General features: G+C 43.6%; 1 long non-coding RNA gene across 1 annotated transcript in view; it reads right to left on the bottom strand.

Moving 5' to 3' along the window:
- Window positions 1-4,855: 4,855 nt before the first annotated feature.
- Window positions 4,856-23,412, bottom strand: part of LOC126427386 (uncharacterized) — an 84,292-nt gene continuing 65,735 nt past the window's right edge. Inside the window, exons 2-3 of the long non-coding RNA XR_007576658.1 lie at window positions 5,355-5,523; window positions 4,856-5,001 (exon numbers count right to left, since the gene is read on the bottom strand). This is a non-coding gene — a long non-coding RNA (uncharacterized LOC126427386). The remainder of the gene's footprint in view (window positions 5,002-5,354; window positions 5,524-23,412) is intronic.

The raw sequence follows: 23,412 nt of genomic DNA on the forward strand, positions 1-23,412 counted from the left end.
CAGATACCAATCTGTGTGCGTCGGCTTTCGGTGAACACCGTGTCCCAAAGTACCATCTGATTTTTTATAAACGATAACGTCTAAAAATGGAAGCATCCCATCATTTTCAACCTACATAGTAAATTTGATACGGGGATGAAGACAATTGAAGTGGTCCAAAAATCCGTTAAGAGCATCACGTCCATGCGGCCAGACGAAGAAGGTATCATCCACGTGTCTCCAGAGGCTCGTTGGTTGCAAATCTGAAGTCCTCAGTGCCATGTCCTCGAAGTCCTCCATAAATAAATTGGCGATTATGGGTGACAAAGGACTACCAATAGTCATTCTGTCCAAAAATGTTACCGTTAAATAAAAAATACGTGGACGTCAGCACATGACGACAAAGCTTCACCAGCTCTTCATCCAGTTTTTCACTGATCAAACTAAGGAACTCTTCCAGAGTAAATAGGGATACCACATCGAAACTCAGTAACAGATCTGAAGGACTCAACTTCAAAGACCCCAATCGTCGAATAAAATCCACCGAACTGGATATATGGTGTTCACACTTGCCAATAAATTGACTGAGAACAGATGATAAATAGTTTGCCGGGTTATAAGTGGGTGCACCCAAATTACTAACAATAGGGCGCAGAGGAACTCCCAAGAGACTTCCTGTCACAGAGTTCATGTGCTATGTAGAACAAGCAGTACACAGCCTACCCGAGGGTCAAGCAGAGGAAATAAGGCAAGAAGTGTCGGGCTCGACCACCGCGGGATAACATCAGCAGAGACCAGTTGGATCGCCGAAATATCGAGTCGATTTTAGGATCTGGCAGCAAACCCGAAGAGACTTACTACGCCGGCAAAGCCTACGTAATCACACAGAGCCTTTATGTTTGTGTTTGAAGCGTGTTGTAGCAGAAATAATTTATAAATTCTGTAAAACCCCGTATTAATGAAGCCGCTTTCAAGGAAATCCCGCTTTTAAGGAATACTTTCGCTGGTCCCGGCGATAACGCCATAAAAACAGTGTTCCTGAAATTCGGTTTTAACGAATCGCGCTTTCTTTTTAATCCCGCTTTTGAGGAATAAGTGTGTTACAATTCGCAATTTAAAATACGGTTTGCAGCTGCACTTCTTGTTTTCGCACATTAAATCGTAACGTTAGGCTCTGATCACTGGCATTCTTAAAATCTTTGTCAGCGTTGGCGTTCGGATATTGGTCTCGTATCCATAGTTGTGAAGTTATCGAGATTGGTGAATGTTAAACGGATCATTTGAAAACGCAATTCTTCCGCGCTCCAGCTGTCGTGTGTGATGCTATAAAATGAAAGCATTACAGTAAGTGTGTACTGTAGTTGTGTAGTCTACTTACAATAGTGTTTTTGTACGTGTAAGATGGCCAGCAAACGAAGAAAACTGACGATACAGCAGAAGCTAACAATTATTCGGGATTTTGAAGAGAATCGCAATACCTGTATGAAATTATGCGACGTTGCAAAGAAGTACGATCTGGCGCTGTCATCTTTTGTGCTGAATAATAAAAAATAAAGAGGCTTTATTAAATTTAGAAGCACGCGTTTCATGTTCATCAAAATGGAAGAGTATTCGTGAGTCGTCTTTCAAAGCCGTAGAAACTGCCCCTTTAGATTGGTTTCAGGGAAAAGAGCCGCATATATTCCCATAGCTGGCAATGTGTTGCGTGAGAAGGCGCGAGAAATTGCACTGAGGGTGGGATATGAGAACTTCAGTGGGTCTAACGGCTGGCTAGATCGTTTTAAAAAAACGTCACAACCCCTCAACCCAAAATTTAAGTGGAGAAAGTGCGTCTGCGGACGATGGATGTGTGGAGCATTGGAAAAGTTATACTTTGCCACGTCTGATTCAAGGGTATCATTGCAAAAATATTTTTAATGCCGATGAGACTGGTGTATTTTATAACCTACTTCCATCTAAAACACTTTCAATTAAGGGTGAAAAATGTCATGGGGGACAAAAAAAAAGTAAAGAGAGAATGACAGCATTATTGTGAGTGAACAATGACGGAAGTGAAAAGTTGCCACCTTTAATTATTGGTAAATTTAAAATTCCGAGGTGTTTTAAGAACATAAAGGCACTTCCGTGCAAATATGAGTTTAACAAAAATGCCTGGATGACGCCAGATATTTTTGTAAGGTTTCTGAGGAGCTTGGACTCAAACATGGGTGCAGCAGGAAGAAAGATTTTACTTATCCTAGATATTTGCCCTGCTCATCCCAAAGATACCTCATTTTTAAGAAATATAAATGTTTTGTACCTTCCTGCTAACTGCACAAGTCACTTGCAACCATTCGACTTAGGCATAATCCATTCAGTTAAAGCTAAATATACCGGGTGATCAAAAAGTCAGTATAAATTTGAAAACTTAACAAACCACGCAATAATGTAGATAGAGCGGTAAAAATTGACACACATGCTTGGAATGACATGGGGTTTTATTAGCATAAAAAAAAACAAAGTTCACAAAATGTCCGACAAATGCGCGTCGTTTGGTGATGGTCGTGTGCTGAGCCGCCACTTTCGTCATGCTTGGCCTCCTAGGTCCCCAACTGTATCGTGATCGACCGACATCTCTAGGGATGCTGAAAGACAACATCCGACACCAATGCCTCACCATAACTCCGGACGTGTTTTACAGTGCTATTCACAACATTATTCCTCGACTACAGCTATTGTTGAGGAATGATGGTGGACATATTGAGCATTTCCTGTAAAGAACATCATCTTTGCTTTGTCTTACTTTGTTATGCTAATTATTGCTAATCTGATCAGACGAAGCGCCATCTGCCGGAAATTTTTGAACTTTTGTATTTTTTTGGTTCTAATAAAACCCCATGTCATTCCAAGCATGTGTCTCTATTTGTACCTCTCTATCTTTTTTTTTGTTCTAATAAAACCCTATGTCATTCCAAGCATGTGTCTCTATTTGTACCTCTCTATGTACATTATTTCGTGATTTATTCAGTTTTCAAATTTATACTGACTTTTTGATCACCCAGTAGGATGGCTCTAGTACAGAAATCAGTTTTAAATTTGCCAAGAAACATTTTCATGTTCACCGTATTTTTGTATCCAGCACATGGTGAGTTTGTGATTATGGAGTATTTATATGGCCTAAATAGCCTAGGTTCCAATTTTGATTCTGGAGCACTTATTTAGTGCATTTTGACCAAAACCCTTATTTAAGGAAAACTCTCTTTTAAGGAACAAAGTTTTTGGTCCCCGGAGATTCGTTAAGAAGGGGTTTTACTGCTCCAATCCCCCAGTTCCTGTAAAACTTTTCTGTGGGGTGAGGGGAGTATGTGGAGGGGGGGGGGGGGTTCAGGTGCCCCCATCGCTTTAAGGCGCAAATTTCAGAAATCGCATCGCCCCTCCCTCCCTCCAGATACCCCGAACTGGAATCCCCTCTGCCCCACTACCAGCGAGCAAGGTGGCTCACTGGATGGCACAAACTGAACTCGCATTCGGGAGTACGATGGTTCAAATACCAGTCTGGCCATAAAGATTTAGGTTTTCAGTGGCTTCACTAAATCGCTCGAGGCAAATGCCGAGATGGTTCCTTTGAGAGAACACGGCCGATTTCCTTCCCCGTCCTTGAGTCATCCCACGCTTGTACTCCGCCTCCAACGGCCCGATGCCGACTGGGCGTTAAACCCTGGCCTTCGTTCCTACTTTCACGTTTTTCACCCCACTGCGAGCGCACGTATTACGGGCTGAAAAGACCCGCGACACTCCAATTGGCCGGGGTCTCAAACACCCTGTCCAATCCTTAATTAAGGAACGAAAAAAAAGCTTACTTTTTTTAAAAAGCTATTAGATCGTAGCAGGCGAGTTTTTGATTAGCACCGAGTGGCGCAGTCCACAGCAATGTACGATGGCGGTTTGAAAAGCTCTCGGAACGGAATAGGAAAAAAGTACTAACATCACTGAAACTTCTTTTATTTTTCAGTGTAGTCTCCTTGTACGTTAATGCACTTGGTCCAACGGCGTTCCAGTGCCTTGATCCCATCTCGGAAATGAGTTTCCTCCAGGCCTGCAAAATAGTTGTCAACTCGGGCTATCAATTCTTCTTCTGAAGTGAATCTTCGTCCACCAAGAAAGATTTTCAGTTTTGGGAAGACACGGAAGTCTGACGGAACCATATCAGGTGAATAAGGCGGATACGGCAACAATTCATTCACTGATTCGTGTAATTCTGCCATGGCGACGGCATGATTTTTTGATCCAGCTTCAAACACCCATCTTGCAGATAATTTTTTCATTTCTACTTCTTCAGTTAAAATGTGATATACCCTTTCAGATGACATCTGTCAAGCGTGAGCAATTTCAAGCACTTTCAATCGGCGATCCTCCATTTTGTGCACTCTTGTAACGATTTCTGGAGTACTGACATAGTTGACTATGAAGGAACACAGTTCCCCAGCGTGTTCTGGAAATCGGCACGAATGTCCTTTGCTATCACACCTTTCTTTACAAAGTACTTAATCACTGCTCGAATCCCGATTTTTCCCACGTCGCCGCGACAGCTCTCTTCCGAGAGCACTGGCGCGGCATCAGAGTTGCCGGTGTTGAAACATCCGCTAGGTATGTGAAATAACGGTCACTAAAAATCCGCTAGATGTCGCAAAACTTTCTTAAGAGCAAAGATATGTCGGTGGCCGAGGAAGGGGAGGGGGGGGGGAATTATTATATTTGTCTTCAGCTCTTGGTTATTGCCAGGCAATAATGTACTACAACACCTACAACATATTTTTAATGGTCCAATTTTCCTTTTATTCCTGCGATATTTTAGAAACTTGGTATGAAACACTACAAATCACATTAATTTATTGATAAATGGTACTGTAAGTTTATTATTTTCAACAACAAAATTAGTCTAACATATGCAAAGTTAGAAAAAACTGAAAAAAAATTAAATTTGTAAACGGAGCCATCGAATGTTCCACTCAATCGAAATTACTCGTGTCTCAACCTTCCGATCTGAAAAGACAAAATGAAAAGTAGTTGTAACTATGTACATGAGATTATTAATAAAATAAAATACATACACTGTGACATTTTAATAGTGTTACATTGCAAGCCCGAATAATGTAGCTACTCATAACTCCAACTTGTATTATGAGACAAACCCTGAAATCGCGGAAAACATCGGCTGTTTCACACAAAAAGACCAATGCCACTCAAAAAATATACGGAATAGCTAATTTTTTGCGATTTCACGGCTGGTCCCATAGCAGAAGTTGTTCGCAATGATGAGTAACTTCGATTCGACTTTTGATGCAACATGTCACTTTCATGAAAGAAAATATAATTATTAGCTAAATGCTTTTTACCTTAATTTCAAAATCATGTAAGAAGTCTCCAGGATCATCAATTGCGTTAACTGAAGAAGAAGTTGAACCCTTTCCAGTTTCCCCTGGTCTTCCTTTGCCGACTTGGTTAATAACATCTTCTGGGAGATCATAAGTCGAGCAACTCATGTTTTTAATCTTGAGTCGGTTTCTGATGAGAAGAAGAGAATTTACAGTTTGTTCAGAAAGTCTGTTCCGAAGCTTATTTTTCACAATATTCATGGAGCTAAATACCCTTTCCACTTCGGCGTTTGAATGTGGTGAAGATAGAACAGCAATAGCGAAATCACTTAAATCCTTGAAGGTGTTTATTCCAATCGCATTTTTATATTCGGCTACTTTAGCCCAAAACCTAATAGTGTCCCCGTTTAGCGGATTCCAATCAACGAAGTGAATAGTTTGCCACTGCTGCAAAATTTTGTCAATTTTTTCGTCAGAGTATCCAATTTCCTTTACAAGGTTAGTTAATGACGTCTCGTTTGGTTGTTTCAAAGTTTCTTCCTCACCCAAGAGTGCTTTTTTTTTCTAAAGCTTTGTAGTTGGATGCAAGTCTTTTTTGGATTTCTTCTCCTAACTTTACGTTAAAATCAATACACCGTTTTTTAAACTCCTGCTATACTAACATTATGATTTTCTGGAAGCTTCTGCACGTGTGACTCAAAAAGATATCCGAGGTAGGGGACGGGATTAAGGTGGTCTCGTATTTTGAGATCTGTGTAGTCTTGGTCGGTTGTTGCTGCCGTCGGCAACAGAATTCTTTGGCAGACTGAACGCAGCAAAGCCATCAAACAACAGTTTTACGGGGTTTGCTTTCTCACTCTCAAAGATTTTGATTGTCTGTTGCACCTCACCAAGAATTGTTTGCAAAAAGTACATATAGAGTCGATTCCGTTCATCTGAGTGCATATTATAATGCATCTTCGCTGTGTAACATCGATCTTCAGTAATTTTAAAATGCATCTTAATTTTTCCCACTGGGATAAAATTCCTGCTATAGCCGGTTCGATAGATAGCCATCGTGCGTCACACGCTTTCAGTATTTTTAACGGTGTATCACCGCAATTAATTAGCTGAAAAATATTTTTATACTCAATTTGGCGCTTTGACGAGTGTGAGAACCAGGTGTAGGTTTCATGGACCAGAAACTCTATGTTTCGTGGCAAAGTGATTTCTGATGCGTTCCTTACTGCCAACAGTAATGAGTGACATGGACAAGGTATCAAAATGAGATGTGGAAGATTGTGTTGCGTTTTCAGAATTGTATACACGGTGTTGCTGGAATCAGTCATAGCAGCTGCATTATCGCTTCCTATTTCAATTAAATTTTGTAGTTTGAGGCCCTCAACTTTTAAACTCTGAAAAAGTGCCGATACCATTCCGACTGCATCAGAACTCTCCAGGGGCTGAAAAGCTAAAAACGCAGACAGTACTTTTTTTAATTTAAACTGAAATATCTTACGACGATCCCGAGATATTTCCTGATCCTTACATCTGTTGATTCATCTAATAATAAACTATATTTTCGGTCATCTATGTCACTTCAAAGTTTCTTTTTGAAATGAGGTGCTAGAATATACACTCCTGGAAATTGAAATAAGAACACCGTGAATTCATTGTCCCAGGAAGGGGAAACTTTATTGACACATTCCTGGGGTCACATACATCACATGATCACACTGACAGAACCACAGGCACATAGACACAGGCAACAGAGCATGCACAATGTCGGCACTAGTACAGTGTATATCCACCTTTCGCAGCAATGCAGGCTGCTATTCTCCCATGGAGACGATCGTAGAGATGCTGGATGTAGTCCTGTGGAACGGCTTGCCATGCCATTTCCACCTGGCGCCTCAGTTGGACCAGCGTTCGTGCTGGACGTGCAGACCGCGTGAGACGACGCTTCATCCAGTCCCAAACATGCTCAATGGGGGACAGATCCGGAGATCTTGCTGGCCAGGGTAGTTGACTTACACCTTCTAGAGCACGTTGGGTGGCACGGGATACATGCGGACGTGCATTGTCCTGTTGGAACAGCAAGTTCCCCTGCCGGTCTAGGAATGGTAGAACGATGGGTTCGATGACGGTTTGGATGTACCGTGCACTATTCAGTGTCCCCTCGACGATCACCAGTGGTGTACGGCCAGTGTAGGAGATCGCTCCCCACACCATGATGCCGGGTGTTGGCCCTGTGTGCCTCGGTCGTATGCAGTCCTGATTGTGGCGCTCACCTGCACGGCGCCAAACACGCATACGACCATCATTGGCACCAAGGCAGAAGCGACTCTCATCGCTGAAGACGACACGTCTCCATTCGTCCCTCCATTCACGCCTGTCGCGACACCACTGGAGGCGGGCTGCACGATGTTGGGGCGTGAGCGGAAGACGGCCTAACGGTGTGCGGGACCGTAGCCCAGCTTCGTGGAGACGGTTGCGAATGGTCCTCGCCGATACCCCAGGAGCAACAGTGTCCCTAATTTGCTGGGAAGTGGCGGTGCGGTCGCCTACGGCACTGCGTAGGATCCTACGGTCTTGGCGTGCATCCGTGCGTCGCTGCGGTCCGGTCCCAGGTCGACGGGCACGTGCACCTTCCGCCGACCACTGGCGACAACATCGATGTACTGTGGAGACCTCACGCCCCACGTGTTGAGCAATTCGGCGGTACGTCCACCCGGCCTCCCGCATGCCCACTATACGCCCTCGCTCAAAGTCCGTCAACTGCACATACGGTTCACGTCCACGCTGTCGCGGCATGCTACCAGTGTTAAAGACTGCGATGGAGCTCCGTATGCCACGGCAAACTGGCTGACACTGACGGCGGCGGTGCACAAATGCTGCGCAGCTAGCGCCATTCGACGGCCAACACCGCGGTTCCTGGTGTGTCCGCTGTGCCGTGCGTGTGATCATTGCTTGTACAGCCCTCTCGCAGTGTCCGGAGCAAGTATGGTGGGTCTGACACACTGGTGTCAATATGTTCTTTTTTCCATTTCCAGGAGTGTAATTTATTAGCTCCGTACGTTTGGTTCTATGTAATTTCATGTCGTTTGTTGATTTCGAATCCTTAAAGCATTTTTTACACACGCCAGTCAAGTGATCAATGTTGGAAATTGAGCTATGTTCAGCAATGTAAAACGCTAACGTACACTCAGCTCTTGCACATGAATTACAAGTTTTCACTGGTACTGCAGAAAATGTCAGTTGCTTATTTTGAGAAATTAGTTCATATTTTCTCTATGTTTTTTCGTTTCCAAATGCTTTTTCAAATCGTTAATTTTTGCATACATTTCGGACTGACAATAGCTACAATAGGCTTCATTTGAGTTACCTGGCACAGGCTTCAACCAATGTTTGAACGCCATGCAGTTTACCCACTCTTTTCTATAACTCTGGCTGTAGACCTTTCTTTTAGGCGTCACTTCCATGATTTTTTTTATAACTGCGTTAATTCCACACAACTACTATCGTTACACAATCAAAACCGATAATTTGTAAACAGCAGCAAGAACTAACGGCACCGCAACACGTCGATACAACTAAAATCAATATGACATTCCAAACAGTCCACTTCCAATACAGTATTCTTGTTCTAACTCATTGTTGAGTCACGAACCTCCTACACTTTTTCTGCAGGTTCGCTAGTGCAGTGCCGCCAAGCGGCTGTTCTGTATAAACGCTGCGAAACGATCGTGCGTTTAGTAACTGAAGTGCAAAAAGCACATTCAAAATAAAAATGTGGTCGTATTTCAGACTTATTATGGCACTAAAAATTGCAGCAGCTTTCAAAACTATCACTTTTTCGATTTCCAAAGAATGCTGTCAGGAATGTGAATAAATATTATAGGAATCTAAAAAATGCCCGTTTTAACGTACTTACACTTTTAGACTTGCGAGAAAATATTTACATTTTCCATTCACTCGTTTGGCATTAGAACTTTGACACTTCCGAGACTGGCAAAAATCTCTTTATCATCTTTTCATAACGTTACTACTGTGTAAATGGCTGACCGTTTCTCGGATACAAATAAGCTTGTCAGTTGACAACTTTTCCAATCTGTACCTATTAATATACTAGTATTTGCCTTCATACTTCAGTTTCATTAAAAAAGAAAAGTAAACACAGCTGTGCATTTTTGTACTAGATTAAGGAAATATGTGGATCTTTTTGTACATAATTAAGATAGCCGTATATAAGTTTCCAAGAAAATTGTTAAAATTAGCAGGTCGTAAGAAAGCTCATGATAGCAAGGAAGCGTTTTGAATCGCAACTGACTACATCATGCGAGTATAAACGAAGAGTTAATTAAAGTCTCTAGCGGATACTGGTGGTGTAAAAGTATTTTGCGGTACAATATGCATGCGTTCAGTTTTTCTCCATAGAGTAATCTTTTACTTTCCCTCCCCACAAGGCGAATTAGGGAAGTAAAGTAATGTTAATACTTATTGGGAAGAGAAAATTAGCACAACACTGAGGATGTAGTGGTGGTCCATAGACGAAAGTGACTGAGTTTTAAGACCGACTCATATGCAAAAGATTTAAAAGGTAACTTAGTCTTGGCTGCCTAAAAAGTCGCTAAATTTTTTTCCGCTAAAGCCACAATTTTGCCCTCTAAAAGTTCATAAAATCTGCTAGTTGTAGCGACTTTGTGGCGTGTTTACAGGCAACAGTCCAACGAATATCACGTGAACAACTCGTCGCCTGGACTCGCATTCGGGAGGACGACGGTTCAATCCCGCGTCCGGCCATCCTGATTTAGGTTTTCCGTGATTTCCCTAAATCGCTCCAGCCAAATGCCGGGATGGTTCCTATCGAAGGGCACGGCCGTCTTCCTTCCCTGTCCTTCCCTAATCCGATGAGACCGATGACCTCGCTGTCTGGTCTCCTTCCCCAAAACAACCAACCAACCAACTCGTCGCGCTAGCCCTGACCTCTCGTGGTGATTCCGAGAACTTTTCAAACCACCCTCGTACACACCTACTACATAATCGATTTAACATATCGATGCATGTCTTTCATCAAAGTCCGCCACGCAAACGGACAAGCGTTTCGTTAAGTGCGTGACACTGCAAACTTTTCCATCCACCGAGACCGTATTCTCTTTTGGAGCAATACCAATGAACGCAGCCCCGATTCTTAAAAGAATTGAACACCCATGTAAAAAAAAAAGTTCAGCTTTAAAAGAAGCTAGTTTTTCATGTATCCCAATAATTATGACGTCACACCCCCGGAACTATGCGGAAGGATTGCACTTCTGTCATGTTGAACGATTCTCTTCAGTCGTTGTTGGTCACAGTACATTCGTGAAACAGTTGCACGGGAAAATTCCCACTTCATCGCTACCTCGCAGATGCTGTGTCCCATCGCTCATGCGCCGACTGTAACAAGATGTTCAAACTCACTTAAACCTTGATAGCCTGCCATTGCAGCGGCAGTAACTGATTTAACAACTGCGGCAGACATTTTTCTTATATAGGCGTTGCCGAATGCAGCGCAGTATTCAGTCTGTTTACATATCTCTGTATTTGAATACGCATGACTATACCAGTTTCTATGGCGGTTCTGTGTACTTATTTCTGAGTAGACTATGAGAGCATTTTGAGTTTTTAAATTCGGTCAGTAATTATGTGAATACTGAGAATGAAGTTTTTGTTGTGATTGTAAGCCGTTGAATAGGCATCCTGAAAATGGGACTGTGCAGCATGAATGGTGAAGCTTGAACTTCGTTTGCCACTTAGTAATAAAGATATTGTCTTGGCCCTTAACACTTCCATATTCTATCGAGTGAAAGCGAAATGATTAGGCAAAGGAAAATGAGGACGCAAAAAGTGAAAGGGAAAAGGGGCATAGAAAAGTTTATGTGGAATAGTAAAACGGAGAGGCATAAAGAGAGAAGGGGAAATGAAAATGCGAAAAGGAAAAGGTAAATAGAAAATAGCAAAGGAAACTACGAAAGGTAGGAGAAGAAATGGAAATGGAAGAGAAGAAGGGGACGTAAAAGTAGAAGTAGATGAAAGTAGAAACAGATGAAGAGCATGGCAGGAGAGAGATGAGAGGAGATATGAAAGAGGCTGGGGAAAACTGAACAGAGAAGAGAAAAAGGAGGAGTGGTGAGAAGATGACTAGAAAGAGATGAATGTTGTTGTTGTTGAGGTCTTCAGTCCTGACTCTCCACGCTACTCTATCCTGTGCAAGCTGCTTCATCTCCCAGTACCTACTGCAGCCTACATCCTTCTGAATCTGCTTACTGTAACCATCTCTTGGTCTCCCTCTACGATTTTTACCCTCCACGCTGCCCTCCAATACTAAATTGGTGATCCCTTGATGCCTCAGAACATGTCCTACCAACCGATCCCTTCTTCTAGTCAAGTTGTGCAACAAACTCCTCGTCTCCCCAATCCTATTCAATAACTCCTCGTTAGTTATGTAATCTACCCATCTAATCTTCAGCATTCTTCTGTAGCACCACATTTGCAAAGCTTCTATTCTCTTCTTGTCCAAACTATTTATCGTCCACGTTTCACTTCCATATATGGCTACACTCCATACAAATACTTTCAGAAACGACTTCCTGACACTTAAATCTATACTCGATGTTAACAAATTTCTCTTCTTCAGAAACGCTTTCCTTGCCATTGCCAGTCTACATTTTATGTCCTCTCTACTTCGACCATCATCAGTTATTTTGCTGCCCAAATAGCTAAACTCCTTTACTACTTTAACCCTCTCATTTCCTAATCTAATTCCCTCAGCATCACCCGACTTAATTCGACTACATTCCATCATCCTCGCTTAGCTTTTGTTGACGTTCATCTTATATTCTCCTTTCAAGACACTGTCCACTCCGTTCAAGTGCTGTTTGCTGTCTCTGAGAGAATTACATTGTCATCGGCGAACCTCAATGTTTTTGTTTCTTCTTCATGGATTTTAATATGACTATGAGATGAAGATGATGATATAAAATAGCACTAGAGGCAGTTGACGACGTAAATGTAGGAAGAGGTGAAGGGTGACAGTGTTGAGAAAAGAGGTGGCGGAGGGCGCAGAGACAGTGGAGGAGTGGGAGGAGAAGGCTACATTGACGCTGCAAACGATGATACTGAGGCAGGAAGTTTTGGATGGGAAGAATGCGCAGTAGAATCTGAACGCTGGCTAAATAGCTGGGCGGCTGAGGGCCAAATATAATTAGAAGCGGTGGAAGGAGCTGTAAGCGGAGTTACGGGAGAAGACGTTGCCAGAAGAAAGACGAACATTAGTACAATGGCGGTGTTACCGCTTGCTAAAAGCGGTGCTGATGTAATGTCTCCTTGCTGCTCTCTCTCTCTCTGTCTCTCTCTCTCTCTCTGTCGCCGTCTGTGTGTGTGTGTGTGTGTGTGTGTGTGGAGAAAACACGGATATGCATATCCAGTGCTGTCGCCGTTACGAACCATCCTCTAGTCAAGTGTGTGCGGAGCCTGTTAGCTACAGCCTAATGTGAGAGGCTGTGATGTGGAGTGGGGGGGAGGGGAGGGAGGGAGGGAGGGTAATAGTCCCGACGAGAGAGCGCAAACACATTACGTCCGTCTCCAGCTCGCCCCTCTGTCACTGTCGCACTAGTACAGCCAGCGTAATTCCAGCAGGGGTCGTTCCAGCTGGTCAACAACTTTGTACCGCAGGGAAGCGTGATAGGACCTTTATTGTTTACAATATACATAAATGACTTAGTTGACAACATCGGTAGCTCCGTGAGGCTATTTGCAGATGACACGGTTGTCTACAAGAAAGTAGCAACATCAGAAGACTCGTACGTACTCCAGGAGGACCTGCAGAGGATTAATGCATGGTGCGACAGCTGGCAGCTTTCCCTAAACGTAGATAAATGTAATATAATGCGCATACATAGGGGCAGAAATCCATTCCAGTACGATTATGCCATAGGTGGTAAATCATTGGAAGCGGTAACGACCGTAAAATACTTAGGAGTTACTACCCGGAGCGATCTGAAGTGGAATGATCACATAAAACAAATAGTGGGAAAAGCAGGCGCCAGGTTGAGATTCATAGGAAGAATTCTAAGAAAATGTGACTCATCGACGAAAGAAGTAGCTTACAAAACGCTTGTTCGTCCGATTCTTGAGTATTGCTCATCAGTATGGGACCCTTACCAGGTTGGATTAATAGAAGAGATAGACATGATCCAGCGAAAAGCAGCGCGATTCGTCATGGGGACATTTAGTCAGCGCGAGAGCGTTACGGAGATGCTGAACAAGCTCCAGTGGCGGACACTTCAAGAAAGGCGTTACGCAATACGGAGAGGTTTATTATCGAAATTACGAAAGAGCACATTCCGGGAAGAGATGGGCAACATATTACTACCGCCCACATATATCTCGCGTAATGATCACAACGAAAAGATCCGAGAAATTAGAGCAAATACGGAGACTTACAAGCAGTCGTTCTTCCCACGCACAATTCGTGAATGGAACAGGGAAGGGGGGATCAGATAGTGGTACAATAAGTACCCTCCGCCACACACCGTAAGGTGGCTCGCGGAGTATAGATGTAGATGTAGATGTAACCCACACGTCTCTTCTGGCGTACTGATTCCAATTGCGACTCCATTTTTTTTTTTTTTTCTGTGCAACGTTTCAATGTCTGAACTGAATCGTCCATGTCAGGCGTTTCGAAGGAAGGAACGAAGACTGCGGTTTAATGTCCCGTCGACGACTGTGTCATCACAGTCAGAGAACGCCGGCTCATACGTCCGATGGAGACTACCAGTTACCGTTTTGTAGTCTCCAGTCCGAAGACTGGTTTGAGGCAGCTCCACTCGTGCGATACTACATTTTTTTAAATCTTTATTGCAATACATAATAATTATACAATATAACCGACAACCTTAATGATTAGTGGGTCCTAAGTGATACAATGTTGTACGTTATTTGCAGCTATTTCAGTTAATTTGTAAACTACAGGCAGTGTAAACAGTACAGGTTAATGGGCTAACTTACGATTTTTGGTTAAACTATACACTACTACAAGGCCCCGGGAGTAGACAACATTCCATTAGAACTACTGACGGCCTTGGGAGAGCCAGTCATGACAAAACTCTACCGTCTGGTGAGCAAGATGTATGACACAGGCCAAAAACCCTCAGACTTCAAGAAGAATATAATAATTCCAATCCCAAAGAAGTCAGGTGTTAACAGATCTGAAAATTACAGAACTATCAGTTTAATAAGTCACATCTGCAAAAGACTAACGCGAATTGTTTACAGACGAATGGAAAAACTGGTAGAAGCCGACCTCGGGGAAGATCAGTTTGGATTCCGCAAAAATGTTGGAACACGTGACGCAATACTCACCTTACGCCTTCTCTTAGAATAAAGATCAAGGAAAGGCAAACCTACGTTTCTAGCATTTGTAGACTTAGACAAAGCTTTTGACAATGTTGACTGGAATGCTCTCTTTCAAATTCTGAAGGTGGCAGGGATAAAATAGAGGGACCGAAAGGCTATTTACAATTTGTACAGAAACCAGATGGCAGTTATAAGAGTAGAGGGGCATGAAAGGGAAGCAGTGGAGGGGAAGGGAGTGAGACAGGGTTGTAGCCTCTCCCCGATGTTATTCAATCTGTATATTGAGCAAGCAGTAAAGGAAACAAAAGAAATATTCGGAACAGGTATTAAAATCCATGGAGAAGAAATAAAAACTTTGAGGTTCGCCGATGACATTGTAAATCTGTCAGAGACAGCAAACGACTTGGAAGAGCAGTTGAACGGAATGGACAGTGTCTTGAAAGGAGGGTATAAGATGGAGATCAACAAAAGCAAAACGAGGATAATGGAATCTAGTGGAATTAAATCGGGTGATGCCGAGGGAATTAGATTAGGAAATGAGACACTGAAGGTAGTAAAGGAGTTTTGCTATTTGGGGAGCAAAATAACTGATGATGGTCGAAGTAGAGAGGATATAAAATGTAGACTGGCAATGGCAAGGAAAGCGTTTCTGAATAAGACGAATTTGTTAACATCGAGTATCGATTTAAGTGTCAGGATGTCGTTTCTGAAAGTATTTGTACGGAGTGTAGCCACGTATGGAAGTGAAACATGGACGATAAATACTTTAGATAAGAAGAGAATAGAAGATTTCGAAATGTGGTGCTACAGAAGAGTGCTGAAGATTAGATGGGTAGATCACATAACTAATGAGGAGGTATTGAATATGATTGGGGAGAAGAGGAGTTTGTGACACAACTTGACAAGAAGAAGGGATGTATTGGTAGGACATGTTCTGAGACATCAAGGGATCACACATTTAGCATTGGAGGGCAGCGTGGAGGGTAAAAATGGTAGAGGGAGAGCAAGAGATGAATAGACTAAGCAGATTCAGAAGGATGTAGGTTGCAGTAGGTACTGGGAGATGAGGAAGCTTGCGCAGGATAGAGTAGCATGGAGAGCTGCATCAAACCAGTCTCAGGACTGAAGACCACTACAACAACAAACCTACTTTTTCGTAATCCTAACTGCCTGCAGCGTTACAGATGTGTCAGTGTGGGTGTAAAACTACTTCAAGGCCTTGATCATGGAGCTAATGCCGATGGCCGTGACCCTGACACTGGGCAGTCCAAAACTACTAGTCACTGCAGGTTCCTATTTTAGTATCTACTTCTAATCCTGCTAACTACTAAGTAACCTACTGGTGCCGTCATAATCGTGAAGTCGGTGTACCCCACTCCCTCTAGCCCTGCTCGTGGCGGATTCCAACTTACAAGTCGACCTGCCCACGCACAGGCGGTACAGGATTAGGGTACTAGGACACGGTCTGTTTTCAGCAACAAACACTACCTCCCTTAAAGAACGTTATTCCATATTACATATTGAATGAAAATACCCAAAATATGTTGAGTCCCCAATATTTGCAGTGATTCTAAATACACACGTGGATGAACTGAGTTTCTAATTGCGAAAGTCCCTCAGGTATGCAGTCAGAACTTTGGGTGATACCTCCTTTGTAGAATGAAGGCTTTCACGACCGGGTGACATGGCTGTTGATATACTTTCCGGGGTGTGAGGTCGTGGTCCAAGAACTTTTCTCCCTTGTCATTGGACGAAACGTAAGGAGCAGAAAAGTTCTTGGACCACGACCACACATCCCGGAAAGTATATCAACAGCGATACCTCATTTGCCAGGTTGGTCAAGGTTTCAAAAATCCCTTCGTGTCTCAGTAGGTCGTATGTGTTGTTGTTTGGTAGTTGTTGTCTTAATGTCACCGGCCGGAGTGGCCGACCGGTTCTAGGCGCTAGAGTCTGGAACCGCGCGACCGCTACGGTTGCAGGTTGAATCCTGCCTCGGGCATGGGTGTCTGTGATGTCCTTAGGTATAAGTAGTTCTAAGTTCTAGGGGACTGATGACCTCAGATGTTAAGTCCCATAGTGCTCAGAGCCATTTGAACCAATCTTAATGTAACTGCTACATCATCGAAAAGGGGGCCACTCATAAACCACATGGTCGGGAGTACCCTTTGTAGCGCCACAGCCACACTCAGGCGTAGCCCTCCTCCCAAACCGACACAGGTATGTCGGGTAGGGCCCATGACCAGTGAGACAATGAATTAAAACCCGGGTTGGTTCGAAGTACGTCATGCCTAACCTTTCTTTAACATTCGGCAGGAGTCTGAAGGTTCTTCTGCCAGATTCATCCATTTCCCAAGATTCCTGCCATAAATCCTCGCCCCTTCTCCGTATCTCTCCCTTGGCCCTAGCCTCAACTCCCAGAATATTTTCTATTTTCGTGTCGTTCCCTTTCTTAGCCCAGTACCATGCTGCTTGCTCTCGAATTTTAATGCCCAGAGGACAGAGCCCCATTATCACTAATAGGGCACCACCTGTGGATGTTCTATCAGCCCCCACAGATCTAAACAGCATCTTCCTCTGTACTCTTCTCACTGCCATGGCAGGTACCACCTTTGTGACCCTGTGTGCCCAGACTCCCGAACCGTAACCCACTAACATTTATTTTATTGTGGAATTATGTTATAAAGTAAAATAAAAATTTAAGAATGTTGTTACGAGGGCTGTTGTTGTTGTTGTCTTCAGTCGTGAGACTGGTTTGATGCAGCTCTCCATGCTACTCTATCCTGTGCAAGCTTCTTCATCTCCCAGTACCTACTGCATCCTACATCCTTCTGAATCTGCTTAGTGTATTCATCTCTTGGTCTCCCTCTACGATTTTTACCCTCCACGGTGCCCTCCAATGCTAAATTTGTGATCGCTCGATGCCTCAAAACATGTCCTACCAACCGATCCCTTCTTCTAGTCAAGTTGTGCCACAAACTTCTCTTCTCCCCAATCCTACTCAATACCTCCTCATTAGTTACGTGATCTACCCACCTTATCTTCAGCACTCTTCTGTAGCACCACATTTCGAAAGCTTCTATTCTCTTCTTTTCCAAACTAGTTATCGTCCATGTTTCACTTCCATACATGGCTACACTCCATACAAATACTTTCAGAAATGACTTCCTGACACTTAAATCTATACTCGATGTTAACAAGTTTCTCTTCTTGAGAAACGCTTTCCTTGCCATTGCCAGTCTACATTTTATATCCTCTCTACTTCGACCATCATCAGTTATTTTGCTCCCCAAATAGCAAAACTCCTTTACTACCTTCAGTGTCTCATTTCCTAATCTAATTCCCTCGGCATCACCCGATTTAATTCCACTAGATTCCATTATCCTCGTTTTGCTTTTGTTGATCTCCATCTTATACCCTCCTTTCAAGACACTGTCCATTCCGTTCAACTGCTCTTCCAAGTCGTTTGCTGTCTCTGACAGATTTACAATGTCATCGGCGAACCTCAAAGTTTTTATTTCTTCTCCATGGATTTTAATACCTGTTCCGAATATTTCTTTTGTTTCCTTTACTGCTTGCTCAATATACAGATTGAATAACATCGGGGAGAGGCTACAACCCTGTCTCACTCCCTTCCCCTCCACTGCTTCCCTTTCATGCCCCTCTACTCTTATAACTGCCATCTGGTTTCTGTACAAATTGTAAATAGCCTTTCGGTCCCTCTATTTTATCCCTGCCACCTTCAGAATTTGAAAGAGAGCATTCCAGTCAACATTGTCAAAAGCTTTGTCTAAGTCTACAAATGCTAGAAACGTAGGTTTGCCTTTCCTTGATCTTTATTCTAAGAGAAGGCGTAAGGTGAGTATTGCGTCACGTGTTCCAACATTTTTGCGGAATCCAAACAGATCTTCCCCGAGGTCGGCTTCTACCAGTTTTTCCATTCGTCTGTAAAGAATTCGCGTTAGTATTTTGCAGCTGTGACTTATTAAACTGATAGTTCGGTAATTTTCACATCTGTCAACACCTGCTTTCTTTGGGATTGGAATTATTATATTCTTCTTGAAGTCTGAGGGTATTTCGCCTGTCTCATACATCGTGCTCACCAGATGGTAGAGTTTTGTCATGACTGGCTCTCCCGAGGCCATCAGTAGTTCTAATGGAATGTTGTCTATCCAGAAAATAACAGACGTTTTGATCTATCGCAGGGGTGGCCGAGGCTACAGCCGCCATCTTGGTGCCATATCTACATCTACGTCGACATAGACACTTCGTAAGCTACCGTACGGTGCATGGCGGAGGGTAGCCTGTACCACTACTTCACATTTCCCCTTCTGTTCCACCCGCAAATAGAGAGACCGAAAAACGGCTATCTATATGCCTCCGTATGAGCACTAATTACTCGTAGGAACGGAAAGTTGGTTAAAACCGGAAGTGAACAGTAACGAAATCCTAGACACAGAATGGAATATATACCGCAAGGATAGGATAAACGCCAATGGTGGAGGAGTATTTATAGCAGTAAAGAATTCAATAATATCCAGTGAAGTTATTAGCGAATGCGAATGTGAAATAATCTGGGTTAAGTTAAGTATCAAAGGTGGGTCAGATATGATAGTCGGATGCTTCTATAGACCACCTGCATCAGCAACCGTAGTAGTTGAGCGCCTCAGAGAGAACCTGCAGAACGTCGTGAAGAAGTTTCGTGATCATACTATTGTAATAGGGGGAGACTTCAATCTACCAGGTATAGAATGGGATAGTCACACAATCAGAACTGGAGCCAGGGACAGAGACTCTTGTGACATTATCCTGACTGCCTTGTCCGAGAATTACTTCGAGCAGATAGTTAGAGAACCAACTCGTGAAGCTAACGTTTTAGACCTCATAGCAACAAATAGACCGAAACTTTTCGACTCCGTGAATGTAGAAGCGGGTATCAGTGATCATAAGTCAGTGGTTGCATCAATGACTACAAGTGTAATAAGAAATGCCAAGAAAGGAAGGAAAATATATTTGCTTAACAAGAGTGATAGGGCACAAATCGCAGAATATCTGAGTGACCACCATCAAACGTTCATTTCTGAGGAAGAGGATGTGGAACAAAAATGGAAAAAATTCAGAAACATCGTCCAGTACGCCTTAGATAAGTTCGTACCGACTAAGGTCCAAAGCGAGGGGAAAGATCCACCGTGGTATAACAATCATGTACGAAAGGTACTACGGAAACAAAGAAAGCTTCATCATAGGTTTAAGAGTAGTCGAATCATAGCTGATAAGCAAAAGCTGAACGAAGCGAAAAAGAGCGTAAAGAGAGCAATGAGAGAAGCGTTCAACGAATTCGAACATAAAACATTGGCAAACAATCTAAACAAGAACCCTAAAAAGTTTTGGTCATATGTAAAATCGGTAAGCGGATCTAAATCCCCTATTCAGTCACTCGTTGACCACGATGGCACCGAAACAGAGGACGACCGAAGAAAGGCAGAAATACTGAATTCAGTGTTCCGAAACTGTTTCACTGCGGAAAATCGTAACACGGTCCCTGACTTCAGCCGTCGCACGGACGCCAAAATGGAAAATATTGAAATAAACGATATCGGAATTGAAAAACAACTGCTATCACTTAGTAGCGGAAAAGCATCCGGACCAGACGAGATACCCTTAAGATTCTACAGTGATTATGCTAAAGAACTTGCCCCCTTTCTATCAGCAATTTATCGTAGATCGCTGGAAGAACGTAAAGTACCTAGCGACTGGAAGAAAGCGCAGGTCGTTCCCATTTTCAAGAAGGGTCATAAATCAGATGCGAATAATTATAGGCCTATTTCGCTTACGTCAATCTGTTGTAGAATAATGGAACATGTTTTGTGTTCTCGTATTATGACGTTCTTAGATAATACAAATCTCCTTCATCATAACCAACATGGATTCCGCAAACAGAGATCATGTGAAACTCAGCTCGCCCTATTTGCCCAAGAAATTCACAGTGCCGTAGACTGGCGAGCAGATTGATGCCGTATTCCTGGACTTCAGGAAGGCATTTGATACGGTTCCGCACTTACGTTTAGTGAAAAAAATACGAGCTTACGGAATATCGGACCAGGTTTGTGATTGGATTCAGGATTTCCTAGAAGAAAGAACACAACATGTCATTCTTAACGGTTCAAAATCTGCAGATGTAGAGGTAATTTCGGGAGTACCGCAGGGAAGCGTGATAGGACCTTTATTGTTTACAATATACATAAATGACTTAGTTGACAACATCGGTAGCTCCGTGAGGCTATTTGCAGATGACACGGTTGTCTACAAGAAAGTAGCAACATCAGAAGACTCGTACGTACTCCAGGAGGACCTGCAGAGGATTAATGCATGGTGCGACAGCTGGCAGCTTTCCCTAAACGTAGATAAATGTAATATAATGCGCATACATAGGGGCAGAAATCCATTCCAGTACGATTATGCCATAGGTGGTAAATCATTGGAAGCGGTAACGACCGTAAAATACTTAGGAGTTACTATCCGGAGCGATCTGAAGTGGAATGATCACATAAAACAAATAGTGGGAAAAGCAGGCGCCAGGTTGAGATTCATAGGAAGAATTCTAAGAAAATGTGACTCATCGACGAAAGAAGTAGCTTACAAAACGCTTGTTCGTCCGATTCTTGAGTATTGCTCATCAGTATGGGACCCTTACCAGGTTGGATTAATAGAAGAGATAGACATGATCCAGCGAAAAGCAGCGCGATTCGTCATGGGGACATTTAGTCAGCGCGAGAGCGTTACGGAGATGCTGAACAAGCTCCAGTGGCGGACACTTCAAGAAAGGCGTTACGCAATACGGAGAGGTTTATTATCGAAATTACGAGAGAGCACATTCCGGGAAGAGATGGGCAACATATTACTACCGCCCACATATATCTCGCGTAATGATCACAACGAAAAGATCCGAGAAATTAGAGCAAATACGGAGACTTACAAGCAGTCGTTCTTCCCACGCACAATTCGTGAATGGAACAGGGAAGGGGGGATCAGATAGTGGTACAATAAGTACCCTCCGCCACACACCGTAAGGTGGCTCGCGGAGTATAGATGTAGATGTAGATGTAGATGTATCTTATATTTGTCATACTGACGCGCATCGTATGTTGACGGCAGTCGGCTTCAGATGACGGTTCTCCAAATTTTCTGTTCCTCTAAAAGAACGTCGCTTTGGCTCCAAAGATTCCCATTTGAGTTCTCGAAGCATCTCCCTAACACTTACGTGTCGTTCAAACATACCGGTTACAAATCTAGCAGCCCGCCTTTGAATTGCTTCGATGTCTTCCCTCAATCTGACCTGGTACAGATCCCAAACACTTGAGCATTACTCAAGAATAGGTCGCACCAGCGTCCTATATGCGGTCTGACTAACAGGTGAACCACTCTTTCCTAAAAGTCTCCCAATAAACCAAAGTCGACTATTCGCCTTTCCTACCAGAGTTCTCACACGTTCGTTTCACTTCATACCGCTTTGCTACGATGCGCTCAGCTACACTACTGGCCATTAAAATTGCTACACCAAGAAGAAATGCAGATCATAAACGGGTATTCATTGGACAAATATATTATATTGGAACTGGCATGTGACTACATTTTCACGAAATTTGGGTGCATAGATCCTCAGAAATCAGTACCCAGAACAACCACCTCTGGCCGTAATAACGGCCTCGATACGCCTGGGCATTGAGTCAAACAGAGCTCGGATGGCGTGTACAGGTACAGCTGCCCGTGCAGCTTCAACACGATACCACAGTTCATAGAGAGTAGTGACTGGCGTATTGTGACGAGCCAGTTGCTCGGCCACCATTGACCAGACGTTTTCAGTTGGTGAGAGATCTGGAGAATGTGCTGGCCAGGGCAGCAGTCGAACATTTTCTGCATCCAGAAAGACCCGTACAGGATCTGCAACACGTGGTCGTGCATTATCCTGCTGAAATGTAGGGTTTCGCAGGGATCGAATGAAGGGTAGAGCCACGAGACGTAACACATCTGAAATGTAACGTCCACTGTTCAAAGTGCCGTCAGTGCGAACAAGAGGTGACCGAGACGTGTAGCCGATGGTACCCCATACCATCATGCTGGGTGATACGCCAGTATGGCGATGACGAATACACGCTTCCAATGTGCGTTCACCGCGATGTCGCCAAACACGGATCCGACCATCGTGATGCTGTAAACAGAACCTGGATTCATACGAAAAAATGACGTTTTCCCAGGTTCGTCGTCGAGTACAACATCGCAGGCGTTTCTGTCTGTGATGCAGCGTCAAGGATAACCGCAGCAACGGTCTCCGAGCTGATAGTCCCTGCTGCTGCAAACGTCGTCGAACTGTTCGTGCAGATGGTTGTCGTCTTGCAAACGTCCCCATCTGTTGACTCAGGGAACGAGACGTGGCTGCACGATCCGTTACAGCCGTACGGATAAGATGCCTGTCATCTCGACTGCTAGTGATACGAGGCCGTTGGGATCTAGCACGGCCTTCCGTATTACCCTCCTGAACCCAGCGATTCCCTATTCTGCTAACAGTCATCGGATCTCGACCGACGCGAGCAGCAATGTCGCGATACGATAAACCGCAATCGCGATAGGCTACAATCCGACCTTTATCAAAGTCGGAAACGTGATGGTACGCATTTCTCCGCCTTACACGAGGCATCACAACAACGTTTCA

The sequence above is a fragment of the Schistocerca serialis genome, chromosome 11 (genome assembly GCF_023864345.2).
Source record: "Schistocerca serialis cubense isolate TAMUIC-IGC-003099 chromosome 11, iqSchSeri2.2, whole genome shotgun sequence".
NCBI lineage: Eukaryota > Metazoa > Arthropoda > Insecta > Orthoptera > Acrididae > Schistocerca > Schistocerca serialis.